This window comes from Parus major, chromosome 9, assembly GCF_001522545.3.
Source record: "Parus major isolate Abel chromosome 9, Parus_major1.1, whole genome shotgun sequence".
NCBI classification, from domain to species: domain Eukaryota; kingdom Metazoa; phylum Chordata; class Aves; order Passeriformes; family Paridae; genus Parus; species Parus major.
The window spans coordinates 15,217,422-15,227,831 of record NC_031778.1 but is presented as its reverse complement, the minus strand read 5'-3'; the positions used below and the strand labels follow the sequence as shown (position 1 = coordinate 15,227,831).

Sequence of the window (10,410 nt, the reverse complement as noted above, 5' to 3'; positions counted from 1 at the left end):
CCCTCCGGCAGTGGTCGCGCCCGGGCGGCGGGTCACGTGGCGGCGGGTGCTGTCGGTGACGTGGGGGCGCGCGGGCGCGGAGCAGCGCGCGCGGCGCGGAGCGAGCAGCGGCGGCGGCGGCGGCGGCGGGAGAGGAAAACGGGGGGTCCCGGGCACAGCTCCGGGCGGTGCAAACACACATCACACCCCCTACCATCACCAGCCTCCGCTTCTGGCGTTGTTGGTGTTTTTTTTCTTTTTTTTTTTTCCTGTTTTTCTTTTCTTTTTCCTCTCCCAAACCTCTCCGAAAACGAGCGAAGAGATCTTGGAAAAAAATGCGCCTTTTGTTTATTTTTTAATATATATTTAATTATTATTTATCTTTATTTTTTATTATTTATTTATTTTGGGGCGGGGGGGTCACTTTCGCATTTCTAAAAAAGCCCTCCCCTCCTAAAAAATACCCCAAACCAACCAAACAGCCCAGCGATCAAAGCCAGGAGCCAGCGGCATTGTTCTGGATTTTTACTTTTTTCTTTAATTATTTTTTTCCTCATTCGGCTTTTTTTTTTTAATAATTTTTTGCTAACAGCCACACTCGGCTCAGGGCCTCCAATGGGATTTACTCTTGGGGGAAGAAGCTTTTTCCTTAAAGATGGTTCCCCATGAACTCCCCATATTAGTTTTTTGCTTTATTTTTCTTTTTTTTCCCCCTTTTTTTATTTCTTTGCCAGAATCCTCCAGACAAAAAAAAAAAAAAGTATATATATTTTGATGATTTTCTCTTATTTTTTTTTTTCCATCCGTGTTCTCTTTTCCTTTCCAGGACACTCAAGTGGTGGGTTAATTCTGTGTAGCTGTTTTGTTATTGTTGCAAAATAACCTGTAAGTCTATAAATATTCTGCTTGTATGGAATTGTTGGACTGTGCTGGGGATGCAAAATCGCTTTGGCTTTTCTGGAAAGGGATTTTATTTCTGCACTTTTTGCGTCTTGCTGGGCAAAGGCCTTTGCTGGGAGGTGGGAGGGGGGGAATAATGCAAAGCCTTGGCAATCTCGGGTGGGTTTCACAGGGGCTGCAGAGGGAGGGGACCGGCCACCCCAAGCTGCCCCGTTCCTCTGTGGAAATGCGGCTCCCTGGATGGAAATCTGTGGACATTTCTCGCCTCTGTCCCCCAGCATCGCGGGTTTATTTCTTGGGGGGCCTGCAGCAGGGGTTGTGTTTGGGGGTGGTTCGGATCGCTCATTTTGCTTTCCCGCTCGGGTTTTTGGGCTGCGAGCTGCCGCTCGGGGTGGTGGGGAGCGGGGAAAGGCACGCTCTGGGCTGTGAAGGCATTCCCGGGCCCTGGTGATTAATAGAAATTTGTTTACGAGAATCACCACCGCAGGTCACGGTGCCCTCGGTCCGCCGGTGCAGTTGCTCGGAGCTACTGATTCCAGCACTGGCGAGCCCACGGAGCGGCCACCTTGGACGCCAAGTGCCCGGGTGCTGCCTTTATTTTGATTTCTCAGCCGAGCTCTTGAACTGAAACATTTTAAAGCAAGGAGGTTTGGGGAGGGGGTGGGTAATAAATTAGGAAGAAAGCCCTTCTGCTAATACGACTCGTCATTAAAAATAGCGCGGTGGCAAGGCAGGGATGGTACTCCCGAGACGCTTGAGGTGGTACAGATATGCTGGAGAGACGGCTTCCCTGTAGTTCACATGCAGTATGGGATTCCCGGGGAGCTGGGGCTGGGTGACTTGTGCGACTCCGATCCCGGCCCCGGGCAGGGGGGGGGCTCCCGGCTCTGCGAGTGACCAAAGGAGGGACGGACCCAAGAGTAACGACTCTGTTCCGGGATTTTGATTTGTTTTGTTTTGTTCGGGTTTTTTTTTACCTTTTTCCTCAGTACTGAAACCCGAAGGAAAGGGGTTGTTGGGGGCGACAGATGTGTTTGTCATTTCTCTGCAGTGTGTGACGCTTTCGCTTTAGCCGGAGCCCAGCGAGCCCGGCGCCCGCGGGACGCTCGGGAGCAGCAGCGAGAGGGAGGGCTGCGCCTGGGGGATTTTTGGTGGAGACCCGAGGTCGAGCACAGCTTCCGTTCAAGTAGCGCTATTACGGGGGAGATTTCTCACTCTGCCTGGCCGCAGCCAAGCCGGGCTTGCATCAGAGTTTCCATCCTAACCCGCCTCGTTGCGGGGACATTGGGAGCAGCCAGCAGCATCCCTTTCGGACTGGGAACCGAGCGGCCTGGGCGCCTTTGCTGAGTTTTTGGCCTTTCTGCTCTGGTGTCGTACCTTCTCCTACTCCCTTACTGTCGCTCAGGGCCCGGCTGCAGATACCCACGGGCTCTTGCCACCCGCCTCTACTCTCCACTGCTTCCTGCTGCCCCCAAAGCAGCAGTGGTCCCTGTGGTGCCTCGATGGGGACTTCAGGGAGCTGGGGATGGAGTCATTTCCTTGGGAGCCCTCTCCCAGCATCGGCCAGAGGGATCATTGCTGAGTGAGGCCTTGCCACCCTCTTCCTTTGCCTTCTTCCTTTGCCCGTCCCAGCTCTGGGGACCAGCACGGCAGCCGCTGGCAGTGGTGGTGGCTGCTGGGGCGGCAATGTCCCGGTGGGACAGCTTCCCCTGCCTCCGCAAGCCGACAGCAAGTGTCTTCTCTCTGGGGGAGAACGCTGGCCCTGTGGTGTGGAGGGTCAATGGTGGGAGCGTGCAAAGCCACCAGCAGCCCCATGTCGGCTGTGGGACGTTTCTCAGCGTGGCTCCTGCACACCCACGAGGTGCCTGTGTGGGACGTGGAGCAGCAGCAGCAGCTCGGCCCTGCGTGTGGGAGGCTGTGGCAACCTCCCTGGGGGCTTGAGCCCCACACACCCCTCTCTCAAAAACACCCTCTACCTGCAGAGAGCTCCTCACCCAGGCAAGGGTTTGAGCCCTCAAGTGCCACCCCTCAAAGTGGTGGCAGCGCTGGAACCAAGGGGTGATGCTGCGGGGAAATGGTCCCCCTTGGAGCTGGTGGGGGTATTTCTGCCCATGCTGGAGTAGCTCCAACGAGCAGGAGCACAGGCAGGAGCAGTGCTGGGCATCGCCATAGGTGCCTTGTACCCTCCCACGGACTGTCCCTCTCCAGCTTTTTCACGTCTTCCCCTGGCAAAGCTCCTGGGATGAAAAGCAACCCCTCTGCCTGTGTGCTGGCGTGCAGGGCACAGAGCAGTGTGAAATTATTCAGCCATCCCTGGGAGCTGCAGCTGGATGTTGAAGGGCCTCAGAGCTGGAGGTGCTGCTTGGCAGCGAGGGGAGTCCCAGGCTTGTGTTGTTTCCCTCCAGGGGACACAGAGCAGGTTTTTATGGTATATCGAGGCCAGTGCGTATTTTTCCCAGGTGAGCCGCACCCCTGAAAAGAAGTACCTTGTCTTCTACAAAACACTGCTTAAATAAACAGTACCCCACTATAATTTTTTCTTTTGAAATTAACTCCTTCAGGCCATAAGGCTTCCCCATCCTCACACAAAAATAACTGCCAGGACTCCTAAAGGGAAAAAAAAAAAATGTGTGAAAGAGAGAAAAGTTTAGCGTGACAGAAGAGAGCTGTGAACCTCTCCTCTTCCCCATGGCCCTCAAGGATGGGTTTCAGGAGCAGCCTGCCCGTTTTGGAGCTGGGTGCCGCTGCATGAATGTTACTTAAAAGGAGTTTTGCGCATATTAATGTGAATGCAGCAAGGCCAGGCTGCGCAGGGACAGCCGAGTCCCTGCCTGATTTCGACTATCTTGTTTTCTAATCTAACCTACTTTTTTTCTTTTGCCTTTTTTTTTCTTTTTTTTTTTTTTGTCAAAGGCCGGTGCTCTGCAGGAACCTGTTCTCAGTGCAATCTCAGAGCTTTTTGTGGGTGTCTGATTTCTGTGACACGTTTTGGTTTCCAGTATGAATGTAATGTACAGAGAACATCATGACACTGGTCTAGGTGTATGTGATCTTATCAACCTGACATTTAAGGTTTTTTTAAACCGTCCAATTGATCTGATTTGCATAAAAATCACATGATTTTACTTTTTTTCCTCCTTCTTTTTTATTATGTATCATCATAACAAACTACTAAGGTTTACCAGGCTGTTTTGTGTCTGGCAGCATGAACACGGGCCTGTTTCTCTCGTCTTCATTCCTCCCTGGTGGAGGCTGGGGATGTGAAAAGTGGCACTTGGAGGGGACTTGTGATCCTGGCCAGCCACTGAAATCCTTAATAAGCAAATGTGTACAGTTTAACTTCCCAGAAAACAAAGCAGCTGAGCATGCAGGCCATGCAGTTGTTGTTAATTTAAATAGCCGAGACTTCTTTTTATTGATAAGGAAACTCCTCTGGAACAGCCCCCCGGATCCCAGCAGGCTCCCCCTGCCGCAGCCGTCCTCATTACAAAACAAGGCCGCAATTAAAATAAACTCCAAGAGCTAAACAAACTGCTGCCTCTCGCTGGTCATGTGTTAGCTTTAGCCTTTAACGCAGAACAAAATGTTTTCCTGGGTATCGGAAGAGGCATAGGCTCCGACTGGGAGGAGAAGAGGGAGCAGCTGCTGGGCGTATGGGAATGGCAGGGACTGGGGTGCTGCAGTGCTCATCAGGGCTCCTTTCTCTTGCTTTCTTTTTATTTTTTATTGTTTTAAATTTGAGTGTTTTTAACTTGGTCTTTACTGCAAGGGAAAGGGCTGGAAGTGGAAAAATTTAATGTCGTGGTAAAACCTGGCTGTCCCAGCACGCCCTGGGCACACCTGACAGTGCCTCACCCTCGGCCAGCTGAGCTCCCACTGAGCCCACCAGCCACGAGCCCCTGGCCCAGTCTGTGTTACACCCTTCACGTCTCGTGCAGAGGTGGCTGCAGATACCTCTTGGCATCTGCCAGCATCTGGAGGGGTATTGGGAAGGGAAGCACAAAGCGCCCTGGAGGACAGGACCAGAGGAGATGGATGGAGGGAGGGACAGCCAGGGGCTGTGGAGGGGTGCGTGGCTGGCCAGCCTGCAGTGCCTCCATGCCATGCCATGGCTCCCCACACCACCTGAGAACACATTTTAACCCCCATGCCATGTCTGGAGATCCAGTTTGGGGTATGAATCGCACTCGGATGAATACTCTGCAAGAGGAGCTGCTCTGATGATGGAGGGGTGTGCATCCATGCTGTGTGCACATCAACCCCCAGGATAATATTCTGGCAAAATTGCCCACATAACTGGCATATCTGCTTGGTGCTGGCTGCCAGGAGACAGTGTAGACTTGCCTGTCAAAAATTACTTTCTTGCCACATAGGAGCAAGATATCTGTCTGTCTCCTGCTTGATTTCCCAAATTGGCTGAGCGTAAACAGCAGCTCTCGGAAGGTGGGTAAGGACTGTCCCCATTACACTGAACACACACAGCCCCATATCGGTTCTACCCCATCTTTGATTTAAAAGGGAAACTTAATCCAGAAGTTTTCAAGCTGCAGATAATTACCTCCCACCCCCCCTGGGCCCAGTGGATTTTTAACCAGTTATGGACCAAAGCCTGTCCTTGCCTCAGTGCGGCTGTACCGGGCAAGAAGGCTCCTGGCAGGGGACGTGGTGAGGGACCCCTGACCCGATCAGCATCCCCAGTCCAATCCCTTGCTCGTCCCCTAAATCTTGTCATCCTGGCACCCACCAAACTGACGTGTGTGACCTGTGGAAGCTGAAAATCTCTGGCCCGTGGCTGAGCAGAACTACTGACCTCTTTTCTTTTCAGCAGACCTGTCAGCGTTCAGATGTTGTGATAAAAAAACCTCACTAACCCCTACAGATACTTCCCTGATTAGGAGTTGTGCTGACGTAGTTCAAACCCAATGTCTAAGTTGCTTTGTTGGGGAAAAAAATAATAAAAAGAATAAAAGGCAGTGCTTGCTTTGGATGGTTTATAGTATTATTTATTACTCCTATGCCTCAGAGAATCTTGCAGATACCTGATATTAAAAATCAGCAGAGAGCCTAAGAAGAAGGACAATGCCTCAAACTTTCACAGGCACTAGCACATTGTAATTAAAAGAGGGATTTGCATTGACCCTGATCGTTTTGAAAAAGGCCTCTAAAGTTCAGGCTAAACTAGCCTGGGTTATTTCTGTTTTTTCTTTAATAACTCCCCGGACGTCTCAGCCAGCAGAGTGCTGCGTGAATTTCAATTTCTCTCTTCAAATAAGAAGACGTAATTTTTATATTCTTTGAAATGATCTGTGCAATTTTGTTCACGGAAACTCTTTGATTTAGACTTAAAGGATTTAGTGACTGGATAGGAGGGTATCTGGAAGTAATGGTGAAAATGGTAATTATTTGTTTTACTGCCTTCTGGAATTCTTTTATTTCTCTGTACTATCTCTAAAAGCATGTCTGGCAATAACAAGCTGTCTCTAAAAGAATTCAATTAAATGTATTGCCAACAGAATATTTTATAATTTTTTATATCAGTAGTTAGAGTGTTAAATAATATATTAGTAGATTTATAGACTACATTTAGGTATGACTATGTATAGCTACAGTAAAAACTCAGAATATTCATGTAAAAAGGGAGGGGAGGAAGTTTGGTTTCTGGGGTTTAAGATTTTTTTCTCCTTGTCCTTATTTGAGTTTCAGTTTTAGGACTTAAAAAGAATTAGATTTTCACATCTTGTTTCTGTTATTCTCAAATGACAAGAAAAATTCAGCTATTTTTTGAGACAAAAATTCCCGTGAGATTTCTCCTTGTTTTAAATAATTAAATATTAAAGGAGTAAGAAAGAAGAAGGCAGATCCTACGACATGGACATGAATCAAATGGGATATTTATTTGCATAGGTACATGGCAAATAGGAAAAAATCGATCCTGAAGCTGTATGAAATTGCCAGTTACTCCATTACAGTGTTACAAATAGATTATTACCCATAAGAACGTAACTCTTAATGTCCTAAAAATAATTTAATGCTAGGATTATTTTTATTTAATTTGGTAAATGACAAATATATTTTTGATTCCTATAAAGCAGAAATAAACCATCTCCCAGGAACTGGGTACTAAACCAAACTTCTCCCCCCCCACCTCTCTTATTTTTTTTTTTTTTTGACATTTTTTCCCTTTTTTTATTTTTATTTCTTGTTTTCTGTTTTCTTTCCAAAGTCTCATCGGCTCTTCTGAATTTTGCAGTTCATTTCTCATTCTTTCTCCCTCAATAAAAACACTTTTCATCAGAAAACTTGATACTTTTTTCCTTCCGAGCCTCTCTGCAAATTGCCTCTCTCCCTCCAGACAAGTTTCGAGGATCAACAAGTTAACCTTCAGAAAGATTACAAAGGTACAAGTGGGCTGCTTAAGAGGTGAATCATTAAACGTAAGGTGAAGCATACGACTGCAGAAGGTTTCAATTAAAGTGACAGTCGAGGCAGCCTTTGCCTGCCCGGGAAGGTTTTGCTTTTATTGTCAGAGCCGTGCTGGGAGCTGCGTCCATCCCAGGCAGGGAGGTTTGGTTCCCACTGTCCGCATTCTGCATTCCCAGGTCTGCTGCTGCCCCAGTCCTCACTCCTGAAACAGCTCCACCGGTTTCAGCATGATGAATTCGACTGTGACAGCATTAAAATATGGGAAAGGAGCCAGATCTCTTTTATGTCCCATTCAGGCTGGAAACAAGGAGCCTGCCTCGGAACTGCCTTCACCCTATGCTCCTCATTACCCCATCCTGAGGCAGAGCAGGATCAGACCCACAGCCTTCCCCATTACTTCTCCAAATCCTGCTCACTCCTACTTATTTTTACGTTTTTTAAGTAGCTTTGTTTTACTCTCACAGTATATTTAATGAGCAGCCCCAGGGTGGAGGGAGAAACGCGAGATTCTTGCCGGGTGGTGGAAATCCTGCCCCGCTGCTGCCTTGATCCCACATCCCGGCGTCTGCTCGGCGTGGGACACCCCTGGTCCTCCTGCCAAATGTCTCATGGGTGCCCAGGGACTGTTTGCCCTGACACAGAGCCTGTGTCCATGCACAGGGGGTAATGCACAGGCAACCAGTCCACAGGCAACTGTCCCGCATGGAGGTCCCGTGTGCATGGGAAGAGTACGTGCCATGCTGGGTTCGTTTTTTTCCCTGGCTTTTTGGAGTACAGAGAGCACAGTGGTGAGGCAGGAGGTAGAAAGGAGTCGAGATACTGCCCTGACACAGAGCAATGCTGTGACATTTTTTGGCACTTTGCTGCTTTAAAATTTAATTATTTCTGAGTTTTACATTTTGCTCTGACATGTTCCCATATGGCAGCCCCAAGTGTGGATGGCATCTTCTCCACAAGGATGCTCCAGCGATTGGGTTAATTCCCTCCTACTAATTCCTTACATAATCATGTGGGCTCAGATCCTCAAAAGTATTTGTGTGCCTGCCTCCCTTGGAAATCAGAGAGTTTAATTGTCTGCTAAAATTATTGTGTTTTGTTTTGAAAGCAGAGCAGGAAATAACAAACTTGGATTTTATGAGATTTGTTTGCCTCTCTGTGGTCACAGAGCACTTCTTTTTACCTTCGCAAATAAGTTTCCTGTTAAATAATGTAGTGCCCAGATTACAGATGGGTTTTTAGACAGTGACCAACAGGAACTTGAGTGCCAGTGTAGGTTAGGGAAGCTGGGTCTTGGCTTCTTGGTGCTTCTGGTCCCAGTTAGTAAAATGTGCATAGGACAATGGCACAGTCTTGAAGAGGTGCTGGAGGGAAGAATCCATTAAAGCCTGTGAGATGCTGAGATAGGAGGATAATAGAGATCACATCAGTGAGAGATGCCATCTATTACAGATAACGATTGCACAGCTGACTGCATCTCCCCCTCTGGAAATGGCTTCTTTCTTAGTTTCATTTTTGGTTGTACGACCCAAAAGAATTCTTCTCACTCCTTGGCATTTGTCCCCTTCAGATGTTTCATGCAATACGGAAGAGGGAGGAATCAAAATACCATGACATTGAAGTTCATTGCCGATTCTGCTCACGTCAGTTGAAATCAGTCATTAAAACCTCAGCCTGCAGGACCCTGTGCTCTGTATTTTTCTAGTCTAGGTAATCGCGATGGCAGCAGGGGGAGGTAAGTAGAAGGAAAAAAGAACTGATTTCATTAGGTGTTAGAAGAGCTTATTAGAAAACAGGAGGGAAAAAAGCAATAAAATTATGAAGACGGGAATTAAAACAAGTGATGAAATCCAGTCTCTGCTGAATGCAAGGGGACACTTCTCACGCACCCTTTCTTGGTTTGGAAGATGCCCAGGCACTGATAAACATTTTACGAGAATTCAACTCCACAGCAGCAAGCGGCGGCGAATACCAAGAGAAAATATACTCGTGTGCCAGGATCAGCCCAGCAGCTTCAGAGGCAGCGTTTAACCTGCTGCCTCGCAGCCTCTGGGCCCTGTTTGGGTTTGTTGTCAGCCAGCAATCTGGATCTGCACTATACCTGGGTTATATTTAGGACAATTAAATTAATTGCTGGAACAGACAACCCTTTTTAGACCCAAGGCACTTTGCCCCCCTTCTCGATACCGTAGGGCTGATGTAGTGATTCTGGGGCTTTGGCTTGGCAGTCAGAGCATGTGTGTGTTTTATGTAAGAAGCAACAGTGGGGATGGATGCTGCTAGACAAATACTTGGTTAATTTTTGTAATTATTAGTAATAACAATACTCTGCTTTCTCAAGCTCCTTTCATGTCTGTGTGCTTTTGAAACACTGGTAAATCCAAGTGATGCAGCTCCATTCTAGGGGCTGTAATTAGCTTTAGCTCCACGTTGTAGATGTGGAAAGTGAGGTGGAAGGAGGGGAGAGGATTGGAGGTACAGCAGAGTTGGGGGGCACTGACCTGAGCAGCAGCCAGCAAGAGCTACCAGAAGTAAACTCAGGCCTCTGCCAGCCTCTTGGTTGAGCAGTCCTGAAAGACAAGCTCATCTCCCCGTACCGTGCTGATATTTGGGCCAGCTCCTTTGCTGGGAGCCTGAACTTTTCCTCCTAGGAGGTCCAAATACAGGAGAATATCCCTTGGCCACCTGCCCCACCTGCCTATATCATCTTCCCTCATTGTCAGAAGAGATGGACAAGATGGTTTCATGTAGTTCCTCTTCCCAACCCTCCTCCTGCCCAGGTTCCACATGCCCATGGGATGAGAAGGGTCCCTCAGTGACCAAGAACAGGAGGGACCTGCTGGGCTTTGGAGCCCGGTCCCCACAGGCCTGGGTTGCCACATCCTCTTTGGCCAGACTGGCTTTCTGCCTCTGCCTGCCCATCACAAGAGCTCTTTCCTCATGTGGTTAGGGAGTTTCTTCCAGTTTCCTCCCAATGCTGGTTCACAGACCATTGATCCCCCACCATCCTTAGGTCATCTCTGTACCAGCTCTGCCCTTTTGCTCCGGTCTGCTCTGGATCTCTTGGACATCTGGGTGCAGGCTGTGTTTGTCTTGCTAACAAATGGGTAA

The 10,410-nt window shown here is 48.4% G+C and overlaps 1 long non-coding RNA gene across 2 annotated transcripts; it reads left to right on the top strand.

Annotated features, from left to right (window-relative positions):
- Positions 1–68: 68 nt before the first annotated feature.
- LOC107209046 lies at positions 69–7,178 on the top strand. 2 transcript variants are annotated; one of them, XR_001523404.2, is made up of 2 exons: positions 69–864; positions 1,367–7,178. It is a non-coding gene; the product is annotated as an uncharacterized LOC107209046 (long non-coding RNA). The 2 variants fall into 2 exon arrangements; XR_004498673.1 differs by having other exon boundaries at positions 1,353–7,178.
- The last annotated feature ends 3,232 nt before the right edge of the window (positions 7,179–10,410 follow it).